The following is a 22,950-nucleotide window of genomic DNA, read 5'->3' as shown; positions in this document are numbered from 1 at the left end:
ATAGGCTGAACTCAGCTGAGACTACTGACCAGAGCACCTCTCTAGTTTGTGCCTCTCTAGCTTGGCAGTTTCAGACTGATCAGATGTCTTACATAGACTCAGAATTGCCAGAAAGAGTGCTCCACGAGACAGAAATTAGAAATTGACAGTTTATTAAGTCTTTCACATAGAAATTCGTACAATGTCACTTCTATCCTATTCTATTGGTCAAAAGAGTCCCAGATTCAAAGGGAGGAGATAGACTATATGTCTTATTAAGAGAAGTATGAAAGAATGTGCAGCTATCTTTAATCTGCCATATCACAGAAAATGTTGATGACAGATTTGAAGAAAATATTAGTCATATCTAAAACCAACAAGAAACTAGAACAGCTCTGTCCTAAACAACTTTCTATGATAATGGAAATATTCTCTGCATAATCCAATATGGGAGCCATATGGTAGAAACATGTGGTTATTAAACATTTGAAATGTAGCTAGTGTGACCAAGGCACTGAATTTTAATTTTATATAATTTTCAATTAATTTAAATTCAAATATTCAAAAGTGGTTAGTTGCTACTATAATGGACAGCATAGCTCTACAATATAAAAGAGATTCCTGCAAACCAAGAAGAAAAAGACAGCAAATGAAAACTAAAATGGCCAAAAGATACAAACATGACTCTCAAGTGCATGGAAAGGTATTCAAGCTCAATAATAATCAGAGAAATAGAAATTAAATTGATGATATACATTACATCTATCTGAATGACAAAAATTATAACCCTGGAAATGTAAAATGTTGCTTGGAATAGAGAAAAAGAATCACCCTCTTCCACTACTAGTAGGAAGAGACTGGAATAGCTATTTCTAAGAACAATCTAGAGACACTTGGTCCAATTAAGTAATCATATACTTTATCATTCAGAGCAAATTCTACAGCGACTTGTACAAGAATTTTCATTGTAGCAGGGAGGGGGAGATAAGTTAGGTGTCCATAACCAGAGGAAGGGAGAAAGTAAAATGTGGTCAATGAATACTGTGGAATATTACTGTCATTAGAAGCAATGGTTGCAACAAAAGTACATAAAGCAAAATGGATGGATCCATAAAAATACAACATTGAGTCTCAAAATTAAGAAACATGTTATCACCCTCATAGCACAATGTTTTTGAAAAATAAAACTGCATACAAAGCAACAATATGTTTATGTAAAGATACATATAACTTTAGGAACACTTAAACACGTTAGTTTGCAAACTTAGGAACTTTGAGGGTCAAATCAAAAACTGCCCCCATACACAGAATGCAAGGAGAGATTGAAGAAAGAGGCCACTCCAGATTAGTAGGTGACAGTTTTCATAAGCAGAGGAATTTATCTATGAGGCTTTTCCTGGGGCAGAAGCAAGATGAGTGGATCTCCCCACCCACTCACCTCAATCTGAAGAGTTTATAGAAAGGCCTTAAATGGGCTCAGTCACATATATTATCCAGATGATCTCAATGACACATTGCTCTCTAAGGGTTGGCAAGAAATGGCTTTGGCTAAGGGAACAGTAGGCAGAATGTACATCCCAGGTAAGGAGAAAGTGAGGAGCCTCTCATTGGCCAGGGCTAGCTTTTATGTCAACCTGCATCCAAGACCTCTCAGTGATCTTCTCCAAGGAGGGAGAAGGATGTTATGTATGTATGCCTAGCTTCCAGAATTGTGAAAAAAAAAAAAAATAAGCTTGTACTGTTTTAGCCACCAAGTTCATGCTAATTTGTGACAGCAGCCACAGAATACTAATAATTAACCACTAAAGGGGAAGTGAAAGATACTAAGAGATTAATGGATTTGCTAAAGTCCAACTACACCTACCTCAGACTATCCCAAGGCTTCAGTTTATTAGGCAGGGTGGCATTCCCGAGTGAGTATGAACAGTGAAGAGATATCACCCAGTGACCAGATTAGAAATTTGAGACATCCAGTGGTTTGATACCAGAACATTCTTAGATATCTTCACCCATCTCACTCTGGACCAAGAGAAAGAGTCCCCTCTCCCATTTCTACAGTCTCTCCCTTCCCAGTTCCTGATTACAGTCTAAAGTCTGATTCTTTTGCCAGACCTGAAGCATAAGAATTGCACCACCTTTTAATGACTGTGCAGCCTCTCCACATAATTTCCTTTATCCCTCATAGACATCCAAAAGCATGACATTAAATGCAAAATAATAACACTATCACAGAGAGTTACAGAAGAGTTGCTCTTTCCCAAACTCTGCTTTTCTCTGGGCTCCAAGGTCTTCAACCTTGGCTCAACAGAATCACCTGGGGTTTTCTAAAGTTTACTGATATGTTAGTTCATCCTCCAAGATTCTAATTTAGTGGGCCTGGGGTGCATCATGGGAACAAGGAGTTTTAAACAATCCCTAGGTGATTCTCACTTGCAGCCAAGGTTGAAGACTTGCTGGTCTAGCCCATCTTTTCTTTTTAACCTGCTCTAGGGAAAAGAAGGAATAAGATTTCAATTCAGTACACCTAAAAGTAGAAATAAATCATCATATTTATTTTTCTGTAAATTTTGATGATTTAAATCTAACTCTTATTTGTGAGGTGAACATCAGTGAGTATTATCAAAGGATACATAAGCACTGAATAGATACAAGAAGGCAGGGCCATCCTCAAGCCTCCTGGCCGTGCCATTACTGGGAAGAAGCCAGGCTTCACCCACAGTTGCCTTTACCTGCAACACACATCAATGATGCTGAAAGCCTAAAACCCAACTTTTGGATCCAGTTGAGGTCACTTACTAACAGGAAGCCAAGCTCCCTTTCTCTTCCAAGCCAATCCCAGTCTTGGCACTGCAGCATGAAATTTTTGAAAACAGCTTGCTATTCATTTTGCAGCTCCAATGACTTAAGTGCATTTATAAGTGTTGGGAGCTTAACATCCACATATTTACTCCTATGTTCTAATTTCCTGCTTCTCCATACTATTTATGTTCACCCTTTACCCAATTAGCACCCCAGTAAGCTGAACTCCTGTAGTTGTTTTACCCTAGCAATTAACCCTCTCTCTAGCACCCCCCTCTGCAAAGAGCTTCTGATTAAAATAAACTGCTCAATTATTCACCTAACGACAGGAAGCATGCCACAGTAGACAAGAAAAACAATTTATTTTTCTCCTAGATCTCTAAATGTGTCCAGTATTGGCAGAGAAGAAAGATTTTCCTGAAATAATCTAGAGGACTTGGTCGAGGTTTATGGTAAGGGCACAAATTTATAAAATGTCAGCACCTCCAGTCTGAAGAAAATGCTAAGATGAAGAAGAAAATTCAGTTGCTTTCTTTTTTTTTTTTTTTCTTTTTATCCTATAAATTGCTGACATGAATTTCTTATTAATGAAGCACAGTAACATACAGGAAAGATGTAAAGAGAAGGGGGTAAGAAATGAAAGAGAGGAAAATAGAAGGAAAGGATTACTTAAATACTAAGCTACCCAACACCTTGAAGGAATGGGACATTCTGTTTAAGCAGTATTTCTTTATGACTGAGAAGTATTGTGCACACATCACATAGTTTTCCTATTATTAAGAATATAACATTTTAACACTGAAACTCCAATAAAACATAACTTTTTCTGGAAAATTTTGAAAGAACCTCAGAATTTTGAGAGCCTAAGATAATCTCCATGAACCACAACTTTGCAAGGCAATAAAGTGGGGGGGTAATATCAAGTTGATAATACCAATATATTTCTGAAGTTCAAATTGGTAAAATTTACAATTAACAGTGAATCAGAGATGTGACAACACAATTTTCCAAGAGGGTACACACTGTTATGCAAATATCAAAGTGGGTCATAAACTGTATTTGTACATGTTATACAGAACTGCATATAACTGCCTACATATCCCATTTGTAATATTTTAAGGGAAAATCTCTTTTTAATCTAGTCTACAATTTATTGATCACCTTCTGTTCTATTTCTCTCTACCCACACATCATTCATAAGGCAATTAACCTACAATCAAAAAGGAAGAAGGCACATACAACCAACAGAAAGCCCACATGTGTAACTAGCCAGAGAACAATCAAGAAAATGACTCTAGTTTTATCTGGAAAGAAATATATTAAAAGTTACAGATTTTAATACAAGATTGTCTGCTAGGCAACTGAGGCAGAAGCTATTTCCAAGAATCTCACTCTGAAAATTCATCAAATGGTCCTCTGCTTTTACATGAGTTTCCTGAAATCTTTCCACTGCAGAAAACAGAAAAAGCCAGGCATTTAAGACTGCTGCGGTCTGTTTTCTCTACCATGGATAGAGTCTCCCTTTTCCAGAAGCTTTCATTAACTGAAATACTAATCCTACCTAAACTTGGATGGAAAAAAAAGAACCTCTTGCATACTAAACTATGTAAACCTACAACAACTGTTTGCAAGCAAGAAGTGGCCTCTCATAGCTGTGACTTTTCCTGCTCTGAAAGAAAGCAGCTTACCAGCTGCGGTGTCCAGAAGCAGAGAAGAGCACAGTCACCGCTCCCTATGAAATTTTAACAATTCATTAACAGGAAAAGGCTGCATAAAGGGATGCAGGATCAGAGGCAGCTTGGCAGCATCAAATTCTGAAAGAATGAAGGATGGAGAAAGGGGAGATGTGGAAATTCAGGCTGAGAAGGAAAGGAAAAAGAGGAGGGAGATTTGATAGAAATAGGAACAAAGAGAGACAAGAAGCTAAAAGAGTAGGAGAGATTAGAGGACAAGGGAAAGGAAAGGGAAGAAGGGATTTGAATAAAATTCAAATCTCTAATCTGGTTCTACTTTTAATCTTCTTGGGGGTGGGGAGAGGCTGAATGTATGATGCTGACTGTTCCGCATTTTTTCTGAGCCACCCCTAACTGACCAAACCATGTGTTAAAAACAGTTTCCCTCCTGGAAGGGATTATGCCCTTTGACTTTCAAAGACATCTCTCCCCTTCCCAACATCAATAAGGCTAGATGTGGTGTGTGCGCTGGTGTGGAGCACAGCGGGGCGTCTGCAGAGCGAGGAAATTTCACAGAAGTCAGCCAGCCTGGCGCAGGGGACGCATTGTTTCTTAAACACCCTTATCTCGGACAGTGTAGGCATATTTGTAAATATACATGTTATGTATGTTCCCATGTAAATAAATAAGTTTAAATATAATTTCCAAATGAACAACATGAAAAAAATTGTCAATTTTTGAGTGTGTCAAATAATGACTGCAAACAAAGTGTTTTGCAGCCGCCGGCAGCGCAGCCCATCCCTGAGGCCACCCTGCCATCTAGTGGGACTCTGCCAGAACTCCTCCTGCAGCCACAGGCGGCCTCATTTACCCTCACAGCTGGAGACAGGGAAGTGTATTCTCCTAAATGTGTTAACTTAGCAGTGCTATACACTAGAAACAAATTAATATATAATTCTTCTGTGTCTTAAGGTCATTACTGTCGAGGCATAAATTAATAGAGCTATTCCAGTTAATTCTTTTTGGCATTTGCTTCTGCATGTCTGAGCGCATATGTGAAAATAGGCCTCCCCTCAGTGCCGTGGAGGGGGGCGGAGGAAGGAGGGGTGGAGAAGAAAGGAGGTCTAAAAGTAGCTTAGCCAGATGAGCGGACTCTCTGACCTAAAAGCATGGCAAGGGTGATACCTTCCAGATGCAGCTGCTTTACCTTTCTCACTACTCTGATTCCCATTTAACAAAATTCTTACAACAACCAAGCTGAAATAGGAGACAGTAGATGGGCAGGAAAGTGGGTAGTACCTGGGGGGCATCATCATCGGAAGGCAGCTGAAACATATCTGGTTCAGCTTTCTATGAGACACATGTCCTGTCACAAGCAAACATGGGCTCCTCCTTAAGAAGAGGAAGGAAGTGGCATGCTCATGTCCAGTCTGACCACCCTGGCCACTGAAGAAGCTATCAGGATGGTCACCTGTCCTTACCCCAGAGGTAGCTGTATCTTTCTCAGTGAGTTTCCAGGTCATATATAGTCTACAGCATGGCTCCTACTGTGGAAAAAACCCACAACAATAGAAAGTGAAGACCAATGCGAGAGGGAGATGAAATATTCCCCACCTGATTTCAACTCTTCCCAGAAGGCCTAGGGGCATGGGCATTTAACAAACTAGGCTTTGGTCTGTTTGGATATTCTGATGAGAATCTGGAGTTCCACCCTCTTCTCAAGTGAATACCATAGTAGCCAGGGTAAATGCATATTGGAATATCAGATCATCCCCAATTTTTATTTTTATTGGGGTTACTGTCATTCACATAAATTCTGCACTCTAAAAAAAAAAAAAAAATCTAAAAATGCCTTCAGGCTTCTGTTCCTGGAAAAATAAACAGTGTTCTCTTGAATGTCCTATTAAAGATCCCTGAGGCAGAGGGGGGTCTTTGCATGTCCATTGTGACCAAAATCATTTAACAACTGCCCTGGACAAGCAGGTCTGGAATCAGAACCATGTCTTCTCCCAAGAACCACGTCTTCTCCCAACATCTCTGCAAAATAAATTAACCAAAGCAATATACTCTATACTACTGGCAATGCAAATGCCTTAAGATAAAATACTCCAAAGAAACTTCAGCACATAATAATTTAGTTATAAAGAAAAGATTAACTCAAAACAAAAGTAAGTGATGCAAAACATACTGAGTCGAAATTTGTGAACTTTTATGCCTCTGAATCACCTGCAGAGCTTTATACAAATGCAGAGAATCAGGCCATCCAAAGTTCTAAACTCTGGGTACAGCCTTTTTGCTGTGCCATTGATAGTTCCATTGATAATCCTGTTGCGGAGCCAAGTGAAAGCCAATGATTCAATATTTAAAAAGAAGAAAAAAGAAAGCAATCCTTGCATGGGTAATTCTGTTGAGCAACCAGAAATGAGAACAAACATATGAAATGCAATTCTAGATGATACAGCATGGACTTTAGCTACTATAGGTGTTTGAGAGGTTAAACCAATGAGAGTGAGGATTAGTTATAAACACAGAAGGTGGGTGTCCTGGAGAGGGCAAACGTTCAAGAATGGGTAGAAGATAAACAGAGCAAGAATGAAAGAGCAGGTATTCCAGGTGAGTACATCAACACTCCTACAGGAAAACAGACTGTAAATTCTAAGGATCACAGAGAGCTGCCCGGGGAAACAGCATGTTTGAGAGCAGTGAGCCCAATCCACTTCTGGGGCAGAAAATGGCCGAAGTACTGCCATCAGAGTGGCAGTAAGAAGAGAACAGTACAAAGTACTGAACAGTCCAAAATATGGTTCATACTCCATCTTAACAAGGGCATACATCTCACTTTTATCCAAGGCCTTCCTGACTGCCTCATTTCGGGTGTTTTGAATCCCTTAGAAGTAAATGCTTGGTTTCTCCCATTGTGCTGCTACCTGGAAGCTAAAGATTTCCACTTCTGGTAAGATAATGCACTCAGCTGCATTAAGCAGACAATTAATTTATCCCGTTGGCTGCCCACTACCCATCCTTAATGTACTTAAAAAAGGAAATAATGCTTACCTAGCTTTAACTTGCACAGTTTCTGAAGTAAGGGGGAATGCAGAACATGATACTAAAATCACTGCACTGAGAACCACTCTGATCCTCACTGGATCAGCATGTCATACATAACTTCATAATATTGTTACAGAGACATCAGAGCAGATGGGTAAGAAGGATCTTCATGTGAGGAAGTGGAATATTATTACTTCATTTCATTTGTATATATCACAATTATAAAAGTGCTGAAATCCAGCAGGGTGACCAGTATATCAATTTCTGACAATACCAGGCTATCGAGTATCTAAGGTAATCAAAGATATCCCATAAATGTGTCTGAAATGAACAAGACTAGTCTCTGATTTGTGAAAATCTGATTTGTCTGACTTGCACTGCCAAAAGAGCCAATATCTTAATTGAAAAAACACAGTGATCTCTACTAGTCTAGGGAGTGAGAATGTTCCAGAAGTACTTCCTATCTGGGCTGATGTAATATTTTGTTATATGAGAACATGGGCTAGAAATTGATGGTCTCAGAAGATTCCTGCCGGTTGTCAGATACATAATTCTGAAGCATTTAATTTTACTTTACTCAAAAAACTTTCAGTGGACTCCTATGGCCTTTTTGGCTTAAATTCCTTAACAGCCTACTCAAACTTCACTAAACCTAGTCAAAGGTTCTCATACGGTCTTCCCATATACATTCTGTCCTAGTTGTGTTGATCTGAACAATGTCCTCTGGATATACCTTCCTTAAACTTGCCGCCATACACTACCACATTGTTCCCTACTTGCCAGCCACTAAAAACTTCTCTCCACCAATCAAAATCTCCTCCTAAACCCCAATCAGTCCCTTCCTCTCTTCCTTGAGAGTCTCAAAATGAAATATCTTTGTCTGAGTATTGGTAGTGCTTGATATCTCCACCACCATATCACAAATTACGGTATATGGGGGAATCCCTGGGGGGCTCAGCAGTTTAGTGCCTGCCTTCGGCCCAGGGCGTGATCCTGGAGTCCTGGGATCAAGTCCCATGTCAGACTCCCTGCATGGAGCCTGCTTCTCCCTCTGCCTGTGTCTCTGCCCCTCTCTGTCTCTCAAGAATAAATAAATAAAATCTTTAAAAAAACAAAAACAAATTACAGGATTTGATCAATTACCTATTTACATATATAAGCCTAATCTCCCTTTCTAAATATAAACTCCTTGAGATCAAGATCTGTTTTAAATATTCTGTCCTCTTTACCTAAGCTAGTATAGTACCTGCCCTAGACTTTGTGTACAGTGAGGTCCAGAATCAATCATTTGTTCACCATTATATTTCTAGAATTTAGCAAAGAGCCTGGGAAGCTACCCAATGAGAATGACACTTTTCCTTTTGGTCTCTCAAAAAACAATACCCCTGCTCTTACCTACCCTGTAGAATTACAGACCACATTACACAAATGCCAGAAAAACTGAAGTGCCTACAAGATATTTTCAGTATGTTAAAAAGGAAAACTTCATTCATCCTTTAAAGATAAAAAATATATATACACTCTCTTAAAGTGAATTCCTATTTGGGCAATAATGTCCAGTGCAATATGGAAATGAAAATGTTATAGGAACACAAAATTAAAAAATAGTTCAAGTTATAGGATTCAGTCACTAATTATTTTTTATCTTGGATGATTATTTAAAAAGTAAAAAGAAACAGTAGTTCATGCCCATCAAAAATTACTTCATCAACAAATATTTGTTTATGGGATCTGCTCTATACCAGGGGATGATTAAAAAAAAAAATCCTTATTCTTTGTAAGGTACACTGGGAATAAAAAACAGGAGACAAAGATTTTCTAGGAAAAAGTTGAAGAGAATTCTATGAAATTAGACTCAATCTTGGCCCAGTTACTGGTCATGATGGATATCTACACATTTCTTATAAAGCATTATCATAGTTGCATCACTAGTAACCATGTAAATGGGAAATTTTATGTAACCCACAATAAAAACAAAGTCATGGCATGGTAATGTGCTTTTTATGGAATCCATGGACACCTTTCATTGCTAGAAATTTCACATAGAAGGCATACACGTGATCAGCAGGTCTATAAAGTAAGGGCAGCAAAGCACTACAGGTGCCAACAATGCTAAAATTCAAAATTGAGAGGTTCCCATTATATTTTGGATTTCCAAAACCAAAAGAGAACACTTGCCTTTTACCCCCTCTTCCTACCACTCTCTTCCAGCCTCTGCACATGGATAAAGAATTTGCAATGTTGCCAACCTTGCCACTTAATGATCTGGATGCATCTACATAATGGCCTCCCGATACTGGCCATTATGGATGAGATTCACGTTATTTATAAATTAGCTCTCTTATTCCTGCATATTCCTGAGTTTATCATCATTAAGGAAAAGAAATATTTCTCAACAAAAGGCCCGGGTACTATGGTGATAGACACAATAGTAACTGTGTATCTACACAGATAGGTATGTTTCCATTTTGGTCTTTTGTATCCATCTTCACTTGTCCCAGATATGCCATTTTCTGATTCTCAGGGTGAAGAATGTTTTGAAATACATTTGCGTATTCATGGATTGTTGGCTGTATTCACATTTTTATATTCAGCTAATATTTAAATGTATTTAGGAAACAGGCCTCAATATAGATTTGCAATGTGGTATGAAATATCATAAAGGGAAATCACTTTCAGGCTGTTAGATCTGGTGCAGCTGGGGAGACAGAGAGGTTCAAAACATCTGTCAGCCCACGTTTTCACAAACCTTTTCCACACTCAACAATACCGAGTGATGTGGCTGCTAACCCAGAAAATGTAAATACCTGTAGAAATATGAGAGCAAGGGAATAAACCTAATTTTCAAATATTTTATTTCGATTCTTACCAGTTCACAGGCTGAATTCCTTCGGGCAGACTAATATCTTCCAGATGTGGGCCTGTGTCTATGCCAATTTTAAGACTGGTTTAGCGTATGGCTAGAACAGACAAGGAAGGACTTTCCATTAGGAGAAAAAATATATGAAAAAAAGGTTTTGAGGGAAGCAACTGTTTTGAGAAGACATCAGTGCCTTCATCTGCACCTAATACATTACCTCTCAGTTCCATATTTGCCTGTAGGCAATTAGCCCTGTGGATTCTGTACTGAGTGTATGAGATCTAACCCATATAAAAGTATAGGTCCTAACTTTACACATGTTATATCCTGTGGCCTCAGGCTAAGCTCCGTATCCCAGTTAGTCATCTTACAAAGTTACCTGGGCAAGAGCACAATCTGATTCTACTGCCTGACAGAACAGATCATTGATATGGATATAATGGTGGCATCTCCTGTCCATGAAGGATTCTAAATGCATCGCTTTTGTAGTGAATGAAATAGCCAAACACAGAATCCAACTTACGGGCAGTACTTCATAAGGTTTTGATAGTAAGGTTGATGATGTCATGAGGACAGGGTGATGACAGCAACATTAACAAAGATGATGATGATGGAGAACCAAGATTTCTACCAGCAAAGGACAAGTAATTTTCTTGTGCCTCACCCCAAAATAAAGAAATAAATAAAACAAGCAATACACAAATCAAAAACAAAAAGAAAACTCATTTTATGCTGTCTATATTGTTGATTGTGTGTGTATGTGCACACGCACACATGAGTGCATGCATGTGCACCTAACTGACAAAGAAATAAGCCAAAATTAATAGCTAAGGCTGGTATAAGATCCAGATTCCAGTTGTGACCTGAGATAAATGGCACCCTATGGTAGTATGTCCTTCTTTCCAGATATAGCACTGGCTCAAAGTCAGACAATGAAGAAGTCACGGCCTGTCTCTGGCAAAATTTACATTGACTAGAGAAAAGATCACTCAGCAAACATCCCTGGCCTATTCACATGATCCTGGAGACACATAATCTATATTCATAAAGCATTTTAGGATAATTAAATATCAGGTTCTAGGACAGTACAAGATACAATTAATCATTGAGACAAACAAAGAATCTCCATTCAGCTAAATGCACTTCACAGATGGGGGGGAGAAGGGGGCTTAGGAAGATTTTCTTTACAAATCCACTCAGAATAGTGGGTTTGCAGCACTCGAATTTGCAATGTAATTTCTCTTCTACAAGCAGCAGTTTAGAACCTACTAACAGATTACAAACTGAGAACAATGAGACAACCTTGTAATAATTTCAACACGGAAGAGTCTAGATTATACTCAGTGGAAGCCAGAATAGTGTTACAAGTATCTATATTTATCCAATATGATTGTAAAGTAATTCAATAATTAGTCATCTTTCTTTGACTATGGTATTTATTTCCTTACTCAGTGTGTAAGACCTTCAGATGGAGGATTGTGCGATTTATTTCTTTTGCATTCTCATCAACATTTGGCATACTACCTTGCAATGAGTAGATAACCAATAAATAACCATTGATTGATGACTGAATTAATATCTCTGACACAAAAATGTGGTTATAATATTACCTTCATAGGCAAAAAATTGTGAAGTGCTCCTTGTTGGCTATAAAGTACAAAGCTTATAGCTTTTAAGTCACTCCATACCTTATAACTAAAGTCCCAAATGACGTTTCCAACTTTAATTTCCCCCTACTGCCCTCACAGAGCTCAGTTTCCTATTTATGTGCCACATTTCCTTCAATTTCCTGGTTCAATTTGTTTCTTTCATACGAAACATTCATTTTCTTATCATCTCATAACTTTCCTGGTCAAACGTTACCTCCTCATGTGCCTTTCCTAATTCTCCCTGAAATTCTCAACTCAAGTGATCATTGCTTTCTTTGAACCCTCACAGATTAAACATACCTCTTTCATGGCTTCCTGTGTTCTGCAGTGTCATTCTTCTGTATGCCACATTTGCTCTGTCATTGTGTGTATTCCGAAGGCAGCATCTGCCCCAAAACTTTGATTCATCTTTGAAAAATCCCAAATCTTTTTTAATAAAGATTTTATTTTTATTATTTGAGAGAAAGAGAGTGAGGAAGAGAGAGCACAAACATAGCAGGGGGAGGGGGAGGGGGAGGGGGAGGGAGAAGCAGACTTCCCAGTAAGCAGGGTACTCACTCAGGGCTGATCCCAGAATCCTGAGATCATGACCTGAACCAAAGGCAGAGACTTAACCGACTGAGCCCCCCAGGTGCCCTGGAAAAACCTCATATCTTATTATCTTTGAACCCCAAACCTCTTACACAGAGAACTTTTCACTAAATATATGTTGATTTAACTTGCTATTGATTAATCTATTTATGGTAGAGATGAAAATCTGGGTAAAAACTCAGACAAAGCAACTGAAAATATTTTCCTTTTGGCACAGATATTATCATAATCTGAGTTCTTCTGAATGGTGCGATTTGGCTCAGGAAGCATTTACTAAATGTCATGTTTGGTAACTTTTAAGAGTCACCCCATCCATAGCAGATTCATCGATATCTTAATACATGTTCCTCTCCTTAATTTCCTAAACTCTCTATCTCGCCTGCTACTCTAAGATTTTTCCTTCCTTACTCCACTCATCCATATCCCTTCCTAGCCAACTTTCTACTTATTCCATCCTTGCGTTCTTGCCTTGCCCATGTAATTAGGTTGCTCCTAACCATCTCTAGCTTTCTGGCACAGTTTTGTCTCTACAGTACAACCCAACACAGTGACTGTTTAACCTCCAAAGAATATAATAAAAATCTGGGTTCCCTCCCTAGGTGCATGAATTATCAGTATTTTGCTTCCAGGAGAGAAAGAGACAATAAATACAAATACATACAATCACTTTTACATTTGATGAAGGAAAGTCTATTCCTCTAAAACAATACACATATTCTGCTTAAAAGATATCTACATAGGGATCCCTGGGTGGCTCAGCAGGGGATCCCCTGGGTGGCTCAGTGGTTTGGCCCCTGCCTTTGGCCCAGGGCGCGATCCTGGAGTCCTGGGATCGAGTCCCACATCAGGCTCTTGGCATGGAGCCTGCTTCTCCTTCCTCCTGTGTCTCTGCCTCCCTCTCTCTCTCTATCATAAATAAATAAATAAAAATAAATATTAAAAAAAAGATATCTACATAGCCTAGCAAATTTCTGGACTTTTCTTAGAAAATATATGAATTTTTCCAGGAAGACCTCCAAGAAAGTACCAGACTCTGACATTCTCAGGAGGATGACTATGCATTATTCATTGCCACATCCTAAGTATCTAGTGCAGTGCCTGTGATACAGTGGACCCTCTGCAAATAAGTGATGAATAAATAAACTTATATACTAATAAGTGAGTGGATTTCCTCCGTGGTCCCTCACTTCAAAGAAGGTGGTCCATATTGTCCTCATTTTCTTCTCCTGATGAGCATGTCATGTGTAAGAGCTTGGCTATCTATCTGCCAAACACTAACTCCTCAAATCAGATAACTGTAGTCTTTAGATAAAGGGAAAAAATATGGAAAGCAGGAGAAAGGGCATAAGACTAATGGGCTTAGAAAAGAGTCTGGGAATAAAAAGGGAATTTATACAATTATATAAATGCCTTTATTTGCACAGTAGTTTACTATATTTTCCAATGTGCTTTTGAATGTATTCTCTCTACTGAGTCTCATGATGATTGCACAGCAGCCAGATAGGCATTATTCCTTTTGCACAGCTGTAGCTCCACAGATACATTACACATTATATTAAAGATGAGAGAGCTGACATCTCCAAAGTAGATTCAGCTATGGGTTACAGAACTCCTAATTCCTGAATCCAACTCAATTTTTGTAATGACTATTTTTCAGCTGTTATCTGACCTCAATTTGTTGTGCTAAACAGATACTATGAAGAATGCTCTTGGTTTGTTTCTTGCCAGCTCCCCTTCTATCTCCCCAATCCCTGGTCTCTTCTTTATTTTCACTTTATTTGGAATAAAGGATCCAAAAAAGGGCCACTCATCACTCCCTGAAATACTCGTTTTTCATTATATTCAAGAAAGCTTTCATGCTATTTTCTTGCCTGTCAGTGCTGAGGTGATAACCTCCACTTCTATTCCCTGTACTCCCACTTACTCAGCTCCTTTCTTGGGAATGAATAATTGATTTCAATTACTACATCCATGGTTAAGCAAGTTCTGAAAAATCCCGGTGAAGCGGAGGTGGCGGTACCCTTAAGACGAAGATGCTGTAGCCTAGCATTCGTGTCCTGTCTTTAGCACGATGTGACTGAGAAGTGTTTGGTTAAATCAGGCACAGAAAATGCCTGGTCTCCACAAGATTGCTACATGGATCCCTGGGTGGCGCAGCGGTTTAGCGCCTGCCTTTGGCCCAGGGCACGATTCTGGAGACCCGGGATCAAATCCCACATCAGGCTCCTGGTGCATGGAGCCTGCTTCTCCCTCTGCCTATGTCTCTGCCTCTCTCTCTGTGTGTGTGTGACTATCATAAATAAATAATTAAAAAAAAAAAAAAGAAATTTCTGAGGTTGTCCTCTCAAACCATTGTGAAAAGAAAAGCTTACCACTTTTTTTTTTTTTTTTTTTGCATTTCATCCTTTTTGCAATTATAATACATAGTGCTATCTAGTGGACAGCAGCAGGTAGAAGAAACCCATGAAGTCAGTCTAAAAATCAAGGGTCTTGCGCCCCCACTCTTATGTACTAGGAAATCCTTATTGTCAGATAAGTTACCGGAGTTCAAGGTGCAACATCTGATCAGGTAAGCCTAAATGACCTTTCTGCTAAGAAAAAGGTCCTTCTCCCTCTAGAACTATAGCCCACCTCAGAGAGCTGAGAGTGGTTTCAACTCAGCCTCATTTAGCTTGTTGCCAAGCATTTTCTCAAGGCACACATGATCCCACCATAATAGGTGGTCTTGCCTGGTTGTTCTTTGTTAACCTGACCTCTTACACATTCAGGCACACAGGAGGCTCTAAGGAGCCTCCAGCATTATGACATTAACGTGAGAAAATTCCTCCTGATCTCTTCTTTCTCCTCCTGGCCCCCTCTTCTCTGAGCAGCATGCTCCAAACATCCTCGGCTTTGCTCTTCCTCAACTCATTTGCCCCATTTGGACTTGGCATCCAAAAGGATACTATTCAAGACTGCTCATGTTTACCCTAATTCCCAGGCTCTGTAATATATAGCACTGCTCTTCTCTCTAACAGCTGAAGATTCATCCTACCAATGCTCAGACCACTGACCTGATCTGGAAAATGGGCATATACTGCAGAGAGGTTACTGATGATGATAAATGGTCAGATAGTAGCTCTGAGTTATTTTGGCAAATATATAAAACAGTGTTATACCAATGCAGTGCCTGGCATTCCAGGCAGATAGATGTCTAGAAAAGATAGGAAAACAGATGCCTAATTGCAGTTGCATGCTTCTATGATGGGGAGGCAGGAGCACCCAGATAGCTGCTGACCTCCTCACACCCATTTCCTCACCTGGATAGTAAAACAGGCAAAGTTTATGTTCTTTCCATTTCTTTCTGTAAAATTCCCAAGGAAAGTTCTTGGCAGAAAAAGAAAGAGAAATGAAATCAAACCTCATTTTTCCCCTCTTTCCTTTCAGATGCCTGATTTATTCACTCCACGAGATGAGTGGCATTTGGAATTAAAACCTCAAAACCCAGAGGAAAAGACTCAGAAGATGAGAAGATAAGCTAACCAAAATATAGTAAGTTAGAAAAGGCAAAAGAGGGGGAAGCAAGCGCAGAAAGAGAAGAGAAAATGAATGAGGTGAGAGGAGGAGGGGAGTTGGGATCTAGGGCAAGAGAGAGGGGAAGGGATAGGGGATAGGGGAGAAGGTAAGAGGAAAGAAAACAGGAGAGTGAAACGGCAAGAGGGAAGGAGGGAGAAAGAGAAAATATACGTTGGGTGACTAATGCTTAATTTTGATACAAAGGTAAATTGTCATTTAAAGCACCAGATGTCTTCATTTGCCACAACTAAGATTTAGAAGACAGAAACTCAATTCAGTTGCTCTTTTCTCTAATACAAAATATGTTTTATCCCAATGGAAAAACGTGTTTCTTTCTGCCAATAAGTGTCAGCAGCTAATCTGAAGCCTTCAATGAAACAATGCCATTAAATAATTTAACCTGGAAAAAAGCCACTGATGTCTGTGAAATAATGTATAGATTTCAGATGGATCAAACTCGAAAACTGAAAAAAAAAAAGTGTAAGAAATGGGCTTTCGGAAACAAAGGGGCATCTACCATTAAACAGAAAGGAAATACATTAGGCTTAGGGAATTAAGAATAGCCACAGCAAACATCTACGCTGACACCATGTTGTGTTTAAGGACATAATAGGCTTCTCTCACTGATAGGAGAAAATTGTTCGGAACAGAGCTCCTACAAAATGAAATTTCGGGACCAAATCAGATCAATTATTCTTACCCCAAGAATATAAATCTATGCATTCCATGAAATCTCCCAGGGATGTTCATCAAGCATGATTTCTCCACTAGGGTGTTTTCCAGGATCTCCAGAATAAGAAAGAATCTGGACTAAGTCTTAGCAGATCAAAATTCTAATTCAAGTTTTGCCACACACTAGAATTACAGTCTCTTTAATGTATTTATCCCAAAAGATCTTACCTTTTTCACTGGTAAATTTGGATGATTATACTTAAAAAACTATAAGAGCATCATGGAAACACACAATGAAGTTACCCTCTACATATAACTTCCCTCTCGTTAGTCATTTGCTTATCCTTTCACTCATCAGTGTCTAATCAAAAGCCAGGCAATTTTCTCTATGAATTCTAAAGAGACCCACTTCTTTCAACACCCTCATAAAATAGTCCATAGACCAAAGAGTTTGAGGACCACTCACTCTGGGGCTTTCTCTTCCTTCTCCTCCATTAGTGCCTCTATTAATCATCTAGGCCAGTAGTTTTCTACTCAAGCTGAGCATTAGAATCACCTGGGGAGCTAAAAAACAAAACAAAACACAACAAACCATATTAAATACTGATGCCTGGACTCCACTCTACACCATTTAAATCAGAATATCTGGAGGCTGGTGCAAGCTCTCGTTATGTTTTCAGGTTTCTGAGGTGATTCTAACGTGTGTGTGTGGAGAACCACTGTTCCAGACACATCATGGAACTTCACTGATAGAAATACATTTGACCAGTCCCTTTCAAGCAAGACCCATATCAAAAGCTCTTGATGGAGACTCTCATCAAGAACAAAAACAGTATTTTCAAGATGAAGCAGCTAGAAACAGAGGACAAAGAGAGATTAAGGTTATTAAAAACCTAATCATTATCTTCTGCCTAATAATTGAAGCAAGGCTTATCTCATTGGTAGCTGCAATTTTTGCAACTCTTAGAGTTGGTCCTTTATATTCTGACTCCAGGTAATCAGTAGCCAATGTTGAGTTAGAGTAAGAAAAATTATCCCTGAATTCATAATTATAGTTTTAAACCAGATGGGATCTGAGAAATAGATAACTGCAAACTCCCTTAAAAGGCACAGGGAAGGGCAGCCCAGGTGGCTCAGCGGTTTAACTCCACCTTCAGCCCAGGGCATGATCCTGGAGACCTGGGATCCAGACTCATGTCAGGCTTCTGGCATGGAGCCTGCTTCTCCCTCTGCCTGTGTCTCTGCCTCTCTCTGTTTCTCGAATAAATAAATAAAATCTTAAAAAAAAAAAAAGGGCACAGGGAAGTCAGCACAAACAAACCAAAAACCAAAAAGAATTAGCGTTCAATTCATTCTGCCACCTTCCAGCCATATGCCCTTGACCAACTCACTTTACTTTTATCTGAGCTTCAGTTTCCTTATTTATAAAACAGGAATAACAACTACTTTGAAGTATCATGAAAATGAGAATTACAAATAAAAAGACCTCACATGCAGGGGGCACAATAAATGTTGACAATGAGGAAGATGATCATGATCATGATCGTGAGGTAAAGCAGAAAACTGCTGGGAAGACAGTATGCTGGAAAACTGGTTATTAGCATTTTGGAAGAAATCTTGTATTTGGCATTGCAGTTGTTTACAAATAAAATAGGGAGAAATATGAATAATATTTATAAAGCTATTAGAAATGATGACTCTTACATGAAAGTTGAAAAATCCAGCAGCTTCCTACATAATATTAGTACCTGGACTATAGACATATGATTTCACTCATATGTGGAATTTAAGAAACAAAATGGGTGAACATAGGGGAACGGGGAAAAAAGAGAAGTAAACCATAAGAGACTCATAACTATAGAGAACAAACTTGAGGGTTGTTGGAGGGGAGGTGGGCAGGGGGTGGGCTAAATGGCTGATGGGTATTAAGGAGGGCACTTGCGATGAGCACCGGGTATTGTATGTAAGTGATGAATACCTGAATTCTACTCCTGAAACCAATATTACACTATATGTTAACTAACTAGAATTTAAATAAAATCCCAAAACAAACAAACAAAAAATCTGGACATTGAGAGCCACCAAAGGCTTTTTGTAGGTCTTTTCATATTTAGAAGATACAACAGGTTTTTAATCACTAAATACCCAGATGATCATGATAGGTGTTTATGGCAATGAAAAACTATTCCCATATCTCTTCTTCATTTCTGCACCTCACCGAATTGCCTGAAAAGCAAAGAACCACCCTTCTCAGCTTTCTCTTTGACTTAGAGAGTCTGTGTGATCCAATTTAGGCCTTCGTTTTCTCTTTTCTTTCTGTCTTGATTGTGCATGTAATGGCTAGAGCCATCTTCAGACAATAAGGGAAAAGCCACGAGACAGAGAATTAGGCCCTGACATCACCAAACCACAGATCCAACCTGGTAACTGCTGACCTTGAAATCCTTTGTTATGTGCGAAAACTACGACTTTGTTTGCATAATAAGAATCTGAAATCAAGGGACCTGCGTGGCTCAGTCAGTTGAGCATCTGACTCTTGGTTTCAGCTCAGTTCATGATCTCCCGGTGAGGAGATCAAGTCCCTCATGGAGCCCCAGCTGACACTGGGCTTCTCGCTCAGCAGGGAGTCTACTCCTCTCCCTCTCCCCATCTCATGTTCTCCCTCTCTCTCTTTCTCTCTGAAATAAATAAATAAACCTTTAAAAAAAAAAGGAATCTGTAATCAGGTTGTAATCAGGTTTGTATTACTTGCAGGTGAATACAATCTTCATTGATAACAATAAAATTAACTAGATCTTAAAAATTCACAATAATATGAAGTCTAAACAGCCATCACTTACTGATCTCAAAATCAATATAATGGTAATCTATACACCCAAAAAATGTACTTTTTTCTATACCCAGAAATGAATTAAAAACTGCTTGTAAAATGCAAAGCAAACTACTAAGAGAGAAATACAGGCTCTATAGCTCCTGACCTACTATCAAATCGTAGGCTCCTTTTATCCTGTTTGCTTATGATGCCACATTTTCTCCTGACATTTAAGTACTTTCTTTCCTCATCAGAACCTATTTACTCTATTTTGATAGACGCAAAGTTTCTTAACTGTCGTCTATACATGCCATGACTTTCCATGCCTTTGGGTGTGTCCTCATCTTTCTCACCAGGAGGAATGCTCCACCTCATACCTCTCCATGTATTCCAAATTGTCCATATTCTTCTTATGTTCCATCTCCTCTCTGAAAATAGCTCTCATATCTCAAGTCCATACTGTCTCATTAGTTTTTAAGTTACCTAATTAAAAAAAGTTACCGAATTAAGATAGCTAACTAAAAAAAAGTTCCCATATACATGCATGCGTGTACACACAGACATCTACCACATTTGTCCTATGTCTATGTTTGCCTTCCTCTGCCTATAACTCTGCAAAGGCAGGTCAACGAACAGCCCTTGTTGTGCCAGGCTTATTATTGGAGCTGCACTTGAGTATTGACAGAAAAATTCTGTGTATTATCAGATAGTCTGAATTTTTGTGGACTTTTCAATAGATATGGCTCCTGCCTTCATCTAATACCTCTGTTCAGAGAATCAGTCTTCCAGGAGGCCATAGGAAAACATCTTTAAAAGGCAGAATTTGCCTGAAAACTCTCACTCACATCTTACCCTGCAGAACCCAGACACTATAAAAAGTGGTGCTATCTATGTGTGGCACATTGTGCTGTGTATGACACACTGGCTGCCACTTTGTGGCCCAGAGAGGTCCCATGGCCCCAGGAAGGTTCAGAAGCTCCTCCTGAAGAAAATTTTGCTTTTCATCCCTCTCTGCAACTCTTGTATCCATCCTCCTTTTTGCTGACTTGTTCTCTTTCTCAATGCATCTTCCATTTCCTTCTCTATTTCCCCAGCACTTCCCATTCTGCCTCTCCTTTTGCTTTTTCTCTGTGGACTTCCAATCATTGATCATGGCCTTGCCTGTAATTTTCTCACTCCGTGTCTTACCCATTCATTGTTCTCCAAGTCTGATTTTTCAATCTCCTTTCTACCTGGTAGGTAGGTGGCTTAGGAACAAAACCAGTTTTGTATTGTTTTCAGGATAAAGAGAACTAAGGTCCTAGCAGAAAAGGTATTTGTTCAAGGGCACAGTAAGTTAGTACCAATGAGGATGGAGGACACTCAGACCCCATGAAGACCATGTCACTGACTGGTCCCATGCACCAGGTCAGATGTAAAAATCAATTCCCTGGCAGCAACCAGGCACCACAAATTTCAGAACAGTGACAGCCAATCAGATTAATTGATTCTACAGAGAAATGACAATAAGAAGAGAAGAAAGAGAGTTAAGAAACTTAGAAAGAATACAGAAATGAAGAACAAGTCCCTCCTTTCTTAAAAATGGTGTTAGCAGGGTATTAGATTTACTAGTGAATTTGAACGCCCTTTTCCACCCTACCCTACCATGCCTCTCTTTTAGCTGTGGATTTATTTCAAGGCCTTACCAATCATATGCTAAAGCTGGTACATCACTAAAACATCTTCTGGGAGGACAGGGAGAAATCCAATCTAGGATTGAAAGCTGCAACTGTCATAGATAAAAAATACTCTTCCAAAGGCTGCTATTGAGTTAGACAGTTGGAAGAATTATTGCAAAGATGCCTGAGCTTCATGTAAGTTACTGGCTAGTGTTCTGCCCAATGCCAGGGATACCCATTCTTAGGGACCCCAAAGAGGAATGAATGCAATCAGACTCCTCCTATAACCACTCCCCTGTGACTCAATACTGCTATTAGCAGAGAAGAAACTAAATGATTTCTACCAGAAAAGACAGAGCTTTAAAAGCCAGATTTCTTTACTCTGAATTGTACCTTAACTGAACTCTGAGCACTATTGAGAGAAGCTCTAGCCAGACAAAAAATATTTTTGAAGAAGAAAGCTATTCTGTACTCTGTCATGAAAAGGTGTGTACTGAATGTGTGACACCACTGTCATCAATAAGCTGTTATAAAAGCCCATGGTTCAATACATGCATTTGTACATTTATGTCCTACCCACAAAAACTCCTAGTTTTTAGTCAGAAAATCTCAACTTTTCTAATTAAAATTCTATATGCCAACTGATACCCCAATGCTACCAGTACTACCCTGAGTCCTCAGCCTTATAATCTATCTCATTCACATACGTACATGCAAATACATAAGTACATATGCACACACTCACCCCACAAGCGTATAAAGACATAATTCTACTTTTATGGGCTATATCAAATTATCCAGGCCTAGCTGTTGCCTATGATCACAGATTATTCAAAATTTGTGTCATTAATTTATGTAGCACAGGCTTATTTTTTGTCAGTAAAAATCATAATTTTATAAATTAAACAAGAAGACTAAATGGATCTTCACTTCCTGGGATAGCTGTGTAGTGAGTCAGACTGCTCATTCAGGGACACAGTCTTTGGATCAAATGATCCAATATGTAATTACAAAACCCCTCTTTTGGGAATTCCATTTTAAAAGGACAACTCACTGGGAATAAAGACTCCTCCATATGCCTTCTTTCACAACCAGGATTATAGTTTTTATTGCAAATAGGAAAAGCAAAGTGGCCTGCCTTTTTCAAGTAAGGGGTGGTTTAACCAATTATTAGAAAGGAAGCAGTGTTTTGCTATCTTTAAAACCTGAAGGAATATGCAATGGACTACATTTAAGACTTTAAACTGACAGCTTCAACTTGAAATTTTAGCATGCCCCCAAGATGTTAAATACAAAAGGACCTTTATGTACTTTCAACTGCAAAGTCTTTCTCAACATACCTATATACCTTAACTTCCTCCCTCTTTTTACTAACCTACAAATGCCACAACCTTTCCTTTTCCTGTATAAAAGGATATCAAACAAATTGCACTTCTTGATATATGTCGGTCCCTTCACTCAGGAAAAACGACATGGCTATTTTATTAGACGGGAGGTCTCAAGAGCTCCTGAACCCCACAGACAGTCTCGTAAATTACCAAGAGCCACACCACTGTAACAACAATAAACTGAAATGGGTTAAGTGGTTTTGTTTCTGGCTCTCCTCCACATCTCTTCATAGATGATCCTGGAACCATACAGCTCCCTAGATATG

At 39.0% G+C, this 22,950-nt stretch overlaps 1 long non-coding RNA gene across 16 annotated transcripts in view; it reads right to left on the bottom strand.

Annotated features, from left to right (window-relative positions):
- The window catches only part of LOC112647822 (uncharacterized), a 118,410-nt gene that overhangs the window by 40,899 nt on the left and 54,561 nt on the right, over positions 1-22,950 (bottom strand). For 11 of the 16 annotated variants that reach the window (XR_004817049.2, XR_004817057.2, XR_004817061.2 and 8 more), the window contains 2 exons: positions 17,293-17,390; positions 10,369-10,459 (listed from right to left, as the gene is read on the bottom strand). This is a non-coding gene — a long non-coding RNA (uncharacterized LOC112647822). Of the gene's footprint in view, positions 1-10,368; positions 10,460-17,292; positions 17,391-20,015; positions 20,122-22,950 lie in introns of all 16 variants that reach the window. The other 5 variants (XR_007412064.1, XR_004817054.2, XR_007412062.1 and 2 more) reach the window with 2 other exon arrangements.

Source organism: Canis lupus, chromosome 7 (assembly GCF_003254725.2).
Source record: "Canis lupus dingo isolate Sandy chromosome 7, ASM325472v2, whole genome shotgun sequence".
NCBI lineage: Eukaryota > Metazoa > Chordata > Mammalia > Carnivora > Canidae > Canis > Canis lupus.
This window is presented reverse-complemented; position numbering and strand designations above follow the sequence as displayed.